The sequence below is a fragment of the Neodiprion pinetum genome, chromosome 4 (genome assembly GCF_021155775.2).
Source record: "Neodiprion pinetum isolate iyNeoPine1 chromosome 4, iyNeoPine1.2, whole genome shotgun sequence".
NCBI lineage: Eukaryota > Metazoa > Arthropoda > Insecta > Hymenoptera > Diprionidae > Neodiprion > Neodiprion pinetum.
Window position 1 is genome coordinate 1,793,876 of NC_060235.2, and position 10,428 is coordinate 1,804,303.

The window sequence follows — 10,428 nt, forward strand, 5'->3', positions numbered from 1 at the left end:
AGAAATTAAAAGGGTTTATCTTCTGATGAAAGATGGTCAAAAACTCGGATTGTCGTTTTTTGGCTGTAACATTTGATCTATTGCTCGCAGCGTATTGGGACTGCGCTTAATCGTTTTCTCTCGCTAAATCACGCCCGAATAGTGCATCAAAGAATTTATTCCAGCACTTTTCAAAATCACGAAAATTTTCGCCAAAAATACAAAGGGGTTAACCTTCCTTTTTTTTTGACCAAAAAATTTTTCGTCTCAGAATTGATTCGTATGACTCTTTCCCGACCAATTGAACCCCAAGGAACTCAGAAGACGCAGCAAAAGGAGCGTGGGATCAACGAGAGAGAAGATGGGAGGAAAAAAGCACCTGCTGAAAAATGTCGAAAATTCAGGTTTTCGTTTTTTGGCTGTAACTTTCGATGCGTTGATCGCAGCGTATTGGGACTGCGCCCAATCGATTTCTCTCGCAAAATTACGTCGGAATAGTGCCACAATTAATTTATTCCAGCACTTTTGAAAATCGCGAAAATTTTCGCCAAAAATACAAAGGGGTTAACCTTCCATTTTTTTTGACCAAAAAATTTTTCGTCTCAAAATTGATTCGTATGACTCTTTCCCGACCAATTGGACCCCAAGGAACTCAGAAAACGCAGCAAAAGGAGCGTGGGATCAACGGGAGAGAAGATACGAGAAAAAAAGCACCTGCTGAAAAATGTCGAAAATTCAGGTTTTCGTTTTTTGGCTGTAACTTTCGATGCGTTGATCGCAGCGTATTGGGACTGCGCCCAATCGATTTCTCTCGCAAAATTACGTCGGAATAGTGCCACAATTAATTTATTCCAGCACTTTTGAAAATCGCGAAAATTTTCGCCAAAAATACAAAGGGGTTAACCTTCCTTTTTTTTTGACCAAAAAATTTTTCGTCTCAGAATTGATTCGTATGACTCTTTCCCGACCAATTGGACCCCAAGGAACTCAGAAAACGCAGCAAAAGGAGCGTGGGATCAACGGGAGAGAAGATACGAGGAAAAAAGCACCTGCTGAAAAATGTCGAAAATTCAGGTTTTCGTTTTTTGGCTGTAACTTTCGATGCGTTGATCGCAGCGTATTGGGACTGCGCCCAATCGATTTCTCTCGCAAAATTACGTCGGAATAGTGCCACAATTAATTTATTCCAGCACTTTTGAAAATCGCGAAAACTTTCGCCAAAAATACAACCTTCCTTTTTTTTTGACCAAAAAATTTTTCGTCTCAGAATTGATTCGTATGACTCTTTCCCGACCAATTGGACCCCAAGGAACTCAGAAAACGCAGCAAAAGGAGCGTGGGATCAACGGGAGAGAAGATACGAGGAAAAAAGCACCTGCTGAAAAATGTCGAAAATTCAGGTTTTCGATTTTTGGCTGTAACTTTCGATGCGTTGATCGCAGCGTATTGGGACTGCGCCCAATCGATTTCTCTCGCAAAATTACGTCGGAATAGTGCCACAATTAATTTATTCCAGCGCTTTTGAAAATCGCGAAAATTTTCGCCAAAAATACAAAGGGGTTAACCTTCCTTTTTTTTTGACCAAAAAATTTTTCGTCTCAGAATTGATTCGTATGACTCTTTCCCGACCAATTGGACCCCAAGGAACTCAGAAAACGCAGCAAAAGGAGCGTGGGATCAACGGGAGAGAAGATACGAGGAAAAAAGCACCTGCTGAAAAATGTCGAAAATTCAGGTTTTCGTTTTTTGGCTGTAACTTTCGATGCGTTGATCGCAGCGTATTGGGACTGCGCCCAATCGATTTCTCTCGCAAAATTACGTCGGAATAGTGCCACAATTAATTTATTCCAGCACTTTTGAAAATCGCGAAAACTTTCGCCAAAAATACAACCTTCCTTTTTTTTTGACCAAAAAATTTTTCGTCTCAGAATTGATTCGTATGACTCTTTCCCGACCAATTGGACCCCAAGGAACTCAGAAAACGCAGCAAAAGGAGCGTGGGATCAACGGGAGAGAAGATACGAGGAAAAAAGCACCTGCTGAAAAATGTCGAAAATTCAGGTTTTCGATTTTTGGCTGTAACTTTCGATGCGTTGATCGCAGCGTATTGGGACTGCGCCCAATCGATTTCTCTCGCAAAATTACGTCGGAATAGTGCCACAATTAATTTATTCCAGCGCTTTTGAAAATCGCGAAAATTTTCGCCAAAAATACAAAGGGGTTAACCTTCCTTTTTTTTTGACCAAAAAATTTTTCGTCTCAGAATTGATTCGTATGACTCTTTCCCGACCAATTGGACCCCAAGGAACTCAGAAAACGCAGCAAAAGGAGCGTGGGATCAACGGGAGAGAAGATACGAGGAAAAAAGCACCTGCTGAAAAATGTCGAAAATTCAGGTTTTCGTTTTTTGGCTGTAACTTTCGATGCGTTGATCGCAGCGTATTGGGACTGCGCCCAATCGATTTCTCTCGCAAAATTACGTCGGAATAGTGCCACAATTAATTTATTCCAGCACTTTTGAAAATCGCGAAAACTTTCGCCAAAAATACAACCTTCCTTTTTTTTTGACCAAAAAATTTTTCGTCTCAGAATTGATTCGTATGACTCTTTCCCGACCAATTGGACCCCAAGGAACTCAGAAAACGCAGCAAAAGGAGCGTGGGATCAACGGGAGAGAAGATACGAGGAAAAAAGCACCTGCTGAAAAATGTCGAAAATTCAGGTTTTCGATTTTTGGCTGTAACTTTCGATGCGTTGATCGCAGCGTATTGGGACTGCGCCCAATCGATTTCTCTCGCAAAATTACGTCGGAATAGTGCCACAATTAATTTATTCCAGCACTTTTGAAAATCGCGAAAACTTTCGCCAAAAATACAACCTTCCTTTTTTTTTAACCAAAAAATTTTTCGTCTCAGAATTGATTCGTATGACTCTTTCCCGACCAATTGGACCCCAAGGAACTCAGAAAACGCAGCAAAAGGAGCGTGGGATCAACGGGAGAGAAGATACGAGGAAAAAAGCACCTGCTGAAAAATGTCGAAAATTCAGGTTTTCGTTTTTTGGCTGTAACTTTCGATGCGTTGATCGCAGCGTATTGGGACTGCGCCCAATCGATTTCTCTCGCAAAATTACGTCGGAATAGTGCCACAATTAATTTATTCCAGCACTTTTGAAAATCGCGAAAATTTTCGCCAAAAATACAAAGGGGTTAACCTTCCTTTTTTTTTGACCAAAAAATTTTTCGTCTCAGAATTGATTCGTATGACTCTTTCCCGACCAATTGGACCCCAAGGAACTCAGAAAACGCAGCAAAAGGAGCGTGGGATCAACGGGAGAGAAGATACGAGGAAAAAAGCACCTGCTGAAAAATGTCGAAAATTCAGGTTTTCGTTTTTTGGCTGTAACTTTCGATGCGTTGATCGCAGCGTATTGGGACTGCGCCCAATCGATTTCTCTCGCAAAATTACGTCGGAATAGTGCCACAATTAATTTATTCCAGCACTTTTGAAAATCGCGAAAATTTTCGCCAAAAATACAAAGGGGTTAACCTTCCTTTTTTTTTGACCAAAAAATTTTTCGTCTCAGAATTGATTCGTATGACTCTTTCCCGACCAATTGGACCCCAAGGAACTCAGAAATCGCAGCAAAAGGAGCGTGGGATCAACGGGAGAGAAGATACGAGGAAAAAAGCACCTGCTGAAAAATGTCGAAAATTCAGGTTTTCGTTTTTTGGCTGTAACTTTCGATGCGTTGATCGCAGCGTATTGGGACTGCGCCCAATCGATTTCTCTCGCAAAATTACGTCGGAATAGTGCCACAATTAATTTATTCCAGCACTTTTGAAAATCGCGAAAATTTTCGCCAAAAATACAAAGGGGTTAACCTTCCTTTTTTTTTGACCAAAAAATTTTTCGTCTCAGAATTGATTCGTATGACTCTTTCCCGACCAATTGGACCCCAAGGAACTCAGAAAACGCAGCAAAAGGAGCGTGGGATCAACGGGAGAGAAGATACGAGGAAAAAAGCACCTGCTGAAAAATGTCGAAAATTCAGGTTTTCGTTTTTTGGCTGTAACTTTCGATGCGTTGATCGCAGCGTATTGGGACTGCGCCCAATCGATTTCTCTCGCAAAATTACGTCGGAATAGTGCCACAATTAATTTATTCCAGCGCTTTTGAAAATCGCGAAAATTTTCGCCAAAAATACAAAGGGGTTAACCTTCCTTTTTTTTTGACCAAAAAATTTTTCGTCTCAGAATTGATTCGTATGACTCTTTCCCGACCAATTGGACCCCAAGGAACTCAGAAAACGCAGCAAAAGGAGCGTGGGATCAACGGGAGAGAAGATACGAGGAAAAAAGCACCTGCTGAAAAATGTCGAAAATTCAGGTTTTCGTTTTTTGGCTGTAACTTTCGATGCGTTGATCGCAGCGTATTGGGACTGCGCCCAATCGATTTCTCTCGCAAAATTACGTCGGAATAGTGCCACAATTAATTTATTCCAGCACTTTTGAAAATCGCGAAAATTTTCGCCAAAAATACAAAGGGGTTAACCTTCCTTTTTTTTTGACCAAAAAATTTTTCGTCTCAGAATTGATTCGTATGACTCTTTCCCGACCAATTGGACCCCAAGGAACTCAGAAAACGCAGCAAAAGGAGCGTGGGATCAACGGGAGAGAAGATACGAGGAAAAAAGCACCTGCTGAAAAATGTCGAAAATTCAGGTTTTCGTTTTTTGGCTGTAACTTTCGATGCGTTGATCGCGGCGTATTGGGACTGCGCCTAATCGATTTCTCTCGCAAAACTACGTCGGAATAGTGCCACAATTAATTTATTCCAGCACTTTTGAAAATCGCGAAAATTTTCGCCAAAAATACAAAGGGGTTAACCTTCCTTTTTTTTTGACCAAAAAATTTTTCGTCTCAGAATTGATTCGTATGACTCTTTCCCGACCAATTGGACCCCAAGGAACTCAGAAAACGCAGCAAAAGGAGCGTGGGATCAACGGGAGAGAAGATACGAGGAAAAAAGCACCTGCTGAAAAATGTCGAAAATTCAGGTTTTCGTTTTTTGGCTGTAACTTTCGATGCGTTGATCGCGGCGTATTGGGACTGCGCCCAATCGATTTCTCTCGCAAAATTACGTCGGAATAGTGCCACAATTAATTTATCCCAGCACTTTTGTGAATCGCGAAAATTTTCGCCAAAAATACAAAGGGGTTAACCTTCCTTTTTTTTTGACCAAAAAATTTTTCGTCTCAGAATTGATTCGTATGACTCTTTCCCGACCAATTGGACCCCAAGGAACTCAGAAAACGCAGCAAAAGGAGCGTGGGATCAACGGGAGAGAAGATACGAGGAAAAAAGCACCTGCTGAAAAATGTCGAAAATTCAGGTTTTCGTTTTTTGGCTGTAACTTTCGATGCGTTGATCGCAGCGTATTGGGACTGCGCCCAATCGATTTCTCTCGCAAAATTACGTCGGAATATTGCCACAATTAATTTATTCCAGCACTTTTGTGAATCGCGAAAATTTTCGCCAAAAATGCAAAGGGGTTAACCTTCCTTTTTTTTTGACCAAAAAATTTTTCGTCTCAGAATTGATTCGTATGACTCTTTCCCGTATGGCTGTAACTTTCGATGCGTTGATCGCAGCGTATTGGGACTGCGCCCAATCGATTTCTCTCGCAAAATTACGTCGGAATAGTGCCACAATTAATTTATTCCAGCACTTTTGAAAATCGCGAAAATTTTCGCCAAAAATACAAAGGGGTTAACCTTCCTTTTTTTTTGACCAAAAAATTTTTCGTCTCAGAATTGATTCGTATGACTCTTTCCCGACCAATTGGACCCCAAGGAACTCAGAAATCGCAGCAAAAGGAGCGTGGGATCAACGGGAGAGAAGATACGAGGAAAAAAGCACCTGCTGAAAAATGTCGAAAATTCAGGTTTTCGTTTTTTGGCTGTAACTTTCGATGCGTTGATCGCAGCGTATTGGGACTGCGCCCAATCGATTTCTCTCGCAAAATTACGTCGGAATAGTGCCACAATTAATTTATTCCAGCACTTTTGAAAATCGCGAAAACTTTCGCCAATAATACAAAGGGGTTAACCTTCCTTTTTTTTTGACCAAAAAATTTTTCGTCTCAGAATTGATTCGTATGACTCTTTCCCGACCAATTGGACCCCAAGGAACTCAGAAAACGCAGCAAAAGGAGCGTGGGATCAACGGGAGAGAAGATACGAGGAAAAAAGCACCTGCTGAAAAATGTCGAAAATTCAGGTTTTCGTTTTTTGGCTGTAACTGTCGATGCGTTGATCGCAGCGTATTGGGACTGCGCCCAATCGATTTCTCTCGCAAAATTACGTCGGAATAGTGCCACAATTAATTTATTCCAGCGCTTTTGAAAATCGCGAAAATTTTCGCCAAAAATACAAAGGGGTTAACCTTCCTTTTTTTTTGACCAAAAAATTTTTCGTCTCAGAATTGATTCGTATGACTCTTTCCCGACCAATTGGACCCCAAGGAACTCAGAAAACGCAGCAAAAGGAGCGTGGGATCAACGGGAGAGAAGATACGAGGAAAATAGCACCTGCTGAAAAATGTCGAAAATTCAGGTTTTCGTTTTTTGGCTGTAACTTTCGATGCGTTGATCGCAGCGTATTGGGACTGCGCCCAATCGATTTCTCTCGCAAAATTACGTCGGAATAGTGCCACAATTAATTTATTCCAGCACTTTTGAAAATCGCGAAAATTTTCGCCAAAAATACAAAGGGGTTAACCTTCCTTTTTTTTTGACCAAAAAATTTTTCGTCTCAGAATTGATTCGTATGACTCTTTCCCGACCAATTGGACCCCAAGGAACTCAGAAAACGCAGCAAAAGGAGCGTGGGATCAACGGGAGAGAAGATACGAGGAAAAAAGCACCTGCTGAAAAATGTCGAAAATTCAGGTTTTCGTTTTTTGGCTGTAACTTTCGATGCGTTGATCGCGGCGTATTGGGACTGCGCCCAATCGATTTCTCTCGCAAAATTACGTCGGAATAGTGCCACAATTAATTTATTCCAGCACTTTTGAAAATCGCGAAAATTTTCGCCAAAAATACAAAGGGGTTAACCTTCCTTTTTTTTTGACCAAAAAATTTTTCGTCTCAGAATTGATTCGTATGACTCTTTCCCGACCAATTGGACCCCAAGGAACTCAGAAAACGCAGCAAAAGGAGCGTGGGATCAACGGGAGAGAAGATACGAGGAAAAAAGCACCTGCTGAAAAATGTCGAAAATTCAGGTTTTCGTTTTTTGGCTGTAACTTTCGATGCGTTGATCGCGGCGTATTGGGACTGCGCCCAATCGATTTCTCTCGCAAAATTACGTCGGAAAAGTGCCACAATTAATTTATTCCAGCACTTTTGAAAATCGCGAAAATTTTCGCCAAAAATACAAAGGGGTTAACCTTCCTTTTTTTTTGACCAAAAAATTTTTCGTCTCAGAATTGATTCGTATGACTCTTTCCCGACCAATTGGACCCCAAGGAACTCAGAAAACGCAGCAAAAGGAGCGTGGGATCAACGGGAGAGAAGATACGAGGAAAAAAGCACCTGCTGAAAAATGTCGAAAATTCAGGTTTTCGTTTTTTGGCTGTAACTTTCGATGCGTTGATCGCAGCGTATTGGGACTGCGCCCAATCGATTTCTCTCGCAAAATTACGTCGGAATAGTGCCACAATTAATTTATTCCAGCACTTTTGTGAATCGCGAAAATTTTCGCCAAAAATACAAAGGGGTTAACCTTCCTTTTTTTTGACCTAAAAATTTTTCGTCTCAGAATTGATTCGTATGACTCTTTCCCGACCAATTGGACCCTAAGGAACTCAGAAAACGCAGCAAAAGGAGCGTGGGATCAACGGGAGAGAAGATACGAGGAAAAAAGCACCTGCTGAAAAATGTCGAAAATTCAGGTTTTCGTTTTTTGGCTGTAACTTTCGATGCGTTGATCGCAGCGTATTGGGACTGCGCCCAATCGATTTCTCTCGCAAAATTACGTCGGAATAGTGCCACAATTAATTTATTCCAGCACTTTTGAAAATCGCGAAAATTTTCGCCAAAAATACAAAGGGGTTAACCTTCCTTTTTTTTTGACCAAAAAATTTTTCGTCTCAGAATTGATTCGTATGACTCTTTCCCGACCAATTGGACCCCAAGGAACTCAGAAAACGCAGCAAAAGGAGCGTGGGATCAACGGGAGAGAAGATACGAGGGAAAAAGCACCTGCTGAAAAATGTCGAAAATTCAGGTTTTCGTTTTTTGGCTGTAACTTTCGATGCGTTGATCGCAGCGTATTGGGACTGCGCCCAATCGATTTCTCTCGCAAAATTACGTCGGAATAGTGCCACAATTAATTTATTCCAGCACTTTTGAAAATCGCGAAAATTTTCGCCAAAAATACAAAGGGGTTAACCTTCCTTTTTTTTTGACCAAAAAATTTTTCGTCTCAGAATTGATTCGTATGACTCTTTCCCGACCAATTGGACCCCAAGGAACTCAGAAAACGCAGCAAAAGGAGCGTGGGATCAACGGGAGAGAAGATACGAGGAAAAAAGCACCTGCTGAAAAATGTCGAAAATTCAGGTTTTCGTTTTTTGGCTGTAACTTTCGATGCGTTGATCGCGGCGTATTGGGACTGCGCCCAATCGATTTCTCTCGCAAAATTACGTCGGAATAGTGCCACAATTAATTTATTCCAGCACTTTTGTGAATCGCGAAAATTTTCGCCAAAAATACAAAGGGGTTAACCTTCCTTTTTTTTTGACCAAAAAATTTTTCGTCTCAGAATTGATTCGTATGACTCTTTCCCGACCAATTGGACCCCAAGGAACTCAGAAAACGCAGCAAAAGGAGCGTGGGATCAACGGGAGAGAAGATACGAGGAAAAAAGCACCTGCTGAAAAATGTCGAAAATTCAGGTTTTCGTTTTTTGGCTGTAACTTTCGATGCGTTGATCGCAGCGTATTGGGACTGCGCCCAATCGATTTCTCTCGCAAAATTACGTCGGAATAGTGCCACAATTAATTTATTCCAGCACTTTTGAAAATCGCGAAAATTTTCGCCAAAAATACAAAGGGGTTAACCTTCCTTTTTTTTTGACCAAAAAATTTTTCGTCTCAGAATTGATTCGTATGACTCTTTCCCGACCAATTGGACCCCAAGGAACTCAGAAAACGCAGCAAAAGGAGCGTGGGATCAACGGGAGAGAAGATACGAGGAAAAAAGCACCTGCTGAAAAATGTCGAAAATTCAGGTTTTCGTTTTTTGGCTGTAACTTTCGATGCGTTGATCGCAGCGTATTGGGACTGCGCCCAATCGATTTCTCTCGCAAAATTACGTCGGAATAGTGCCACAATTAATTTATTCCAGCACTTTTGAAAATCGCGAAAATTTTCGCCCAAAATACAAAGGGGTTAACCTTCCTTTTTTTTTGACCAAAAAATTTTTCGTCTCAGAATTGATTCGTATGACTCTTTCCCGACCAATTGGACCCCAAGGAACTCAGAAAACGCAGCAAAAGGAGCGTGGGATCAACGGGAGAGAAGATACGAGGAAAAAAGCACCTGCTGAAAAATGTCGAAAATTCAGGTTTTCGTTTTTTGGCTGTAACTTTCGATGCGTTGATCGCGGCGTATTGGGACTGCGCCCAATCGATTTCTCTCGCAAAATTACGTCGGAATAGTGCCACAATTAATTTATTCCAGCACTTTTGTGAATCGCGAAAATTTTCGCCAAAAATACAAAGGGGTTAACCTTCCTTTTTTTTTGACCAAAAAATTTTTCGTCTCAGAATTGATTCGTATGACTCTTTCCCGACCAATTGGACCCCAAGGAACTCAGAAAACGCAGCAAAAGGAGCGTGGGATCAACGGGAGAGAAGATACGAGGAAAAAAGCACCTGCTGAAAAATGTCGAAAATTCAGGTTTTCGTTTTTTGGCTGTAACTTTCGATGCGTTGATCGCAGCGTATTGGGACTGCGCCCAATCGATTTCTCTCGCAAAATTACGTCGGAATAGTGCCACAATTAATTTATTCCAGCACTTTTGAAAATCGCGAAAATTTTCGCCAAAAATACAAAGGGGTTAACCTTCCTTTTTTTTTGACCAAAAAATTTTTCGTCTCAGAATTGATTCGTATGACTCTTTCCCGACCAATTGGACCCCAAGGAACTCAGAAAACGCAGCAAAAGGAGCGTGGGATCAACGGGAGAGAAGATACGAGGAAAAAAGCACCTGCTGAAAAATGTCGAAAATTCAGGTTTTCGTTTTTTGGCTGTAACTTTCGATGCGTTGATCGCAGCGTATTGGGACTGCGCCCAATCGATTTCTCTCGCAAAATTACGTCGGAATAGTGCCACAATTAATTTATTCCAGCACTTTTGAAAATCGCGAAAACTTTCGCCAAAAA